The sequence below is a fragment of the Mustela putorius genome, unplaced genomic scaffold (genome assembly GCF_011764305.1).
Source record: "Mustela putorius furo isolate JIRA1106 unplaced genomic scaffold, ASM1176430v1.1 tig00003858_pilon_pilon_pilon, whole genome shotgun sequence".
Taxonomy (NCBI): Eukaryota; Metazoa; Chordata; class Mammalia; order Carnivora; family Mustelidae; genus Mustela; species Mustela putorius.
The window spans coordinates 15265894-15267193 of record NW_025422010.1 but is presented as its reverse complement, the minus strand read 5'-3'; the positions used below and the strand labels follow the sequence as shown (position 1 = coordinate 15267193).

General features: G+C 37.0%; 1 pseudogene; it reads left to right on the top strand.

Annotated features, from left to right (window-relative positions):
- Positions 1-222: 222 nt before the first annotated feature.
- Positions 223-633, top strand: LOC101682736 (annotated as a pseudogene).
- Positions 634-1300: the final 667 nt, after the last annotated feature.

The window sequence follows — 1300 nt, the reverse complement described above, 5'->3', positions numbered from 1 at the left end:
AGGGGCTCCTGGATGGCTCAGTCAGTTTAGCATCTGCCTTCAATCCAGGTCATGATCCCAGGGTCCTGAGATTGATGCTCATGTGGGGCTCCCTGCTCAGCAAGGAGTCTGCTTCTCCCTCTGTCCCTCCTGTTGCTTATGATTTCTCTCTCTCAAATAAGTCAATAAAATCTTTAAATAAATAAATAAAATACTAGCAGTGAGGTGACAAGAGCAGGAGGTATGGTTGGTTGCTACAAGGTTTCCATCATCTCCTTTAGCATGACCCACCAGCTTGACAGCAAATCTCTGAGTAACCAAGAAAACTTAAAATTGTTTGAGAAATGGAACAATCCCAATGACCATGAGCACAATTATAAAGTTGTGGTGATAGTATGTGGAGCGAATGATCCTGTTACAGGCATGGTTATGATTTTGACTGACCTCAAAGAGTATATGGAGGCAATTAAGAAGCCTCTTGATCATAAGAATCTGAATCCAGATGTGTCATACTTTGCAGATGTTGTAAGCACTGCAGAAAAATGTAGCTGTGCATATCTGGGAAAATCTCCAGAATTTCTTCCTCTGGAAGTTTTTTATAAAGTAAAAGTATACGAGACTGACAATAATATTATTGTCTATAAAGGAGAATAGATTTTAGGGGTTAATACTATAGAAATATTCATTTCTTTCCCTATTTGAAAAAGGTCTTTATCCCTTATTATACTATTATACTATTAAGAAGTCATTACATAACTGTCATACCTCTACATTGTTTTCTGGAATGCCTGATTTATTGAAATCATTGTGTGTAAGATCTGTTGTGAATTCAAACCTATTTTAAAATGAAACCTGTAAAACAAACAAAGGATTAAATACTTTGAAATTAACCAAGGATACAAAAGACTTTTACTATAAAACATTGCTGAGGGGCACCTGGGTGGCTCAGTGGGTTAAAGCCTCTGCCTTCGGCTCAGGTCATGATCCCAGGGTCCTAGGATCGAGCCCCGCATTGGGCTCTCTGCTCAGCAGGGAGCCTGCTTCCTCCTCTCTCTCTCTGCCTGCCTCTCTGCCTACTTGTAATCTCTGCCTGTCAAATAAATAAATAAAATCTTTAAAAAAAAAATAGTCAAGTTGGGCTTTGCAAAATGTTTTAAATTTTATGCCTCATAGACTAAAAAGGATTAAGAGTACACTTATCTTCATGAGCACTGAGTAATATATAGAATTGTTGAATCATTATCTTGTATACCTGAAACTAAATAACATTGTATGTTAATTATACCTGAATTAAAATTTTTATAAAAAGAATTTCTAGGTG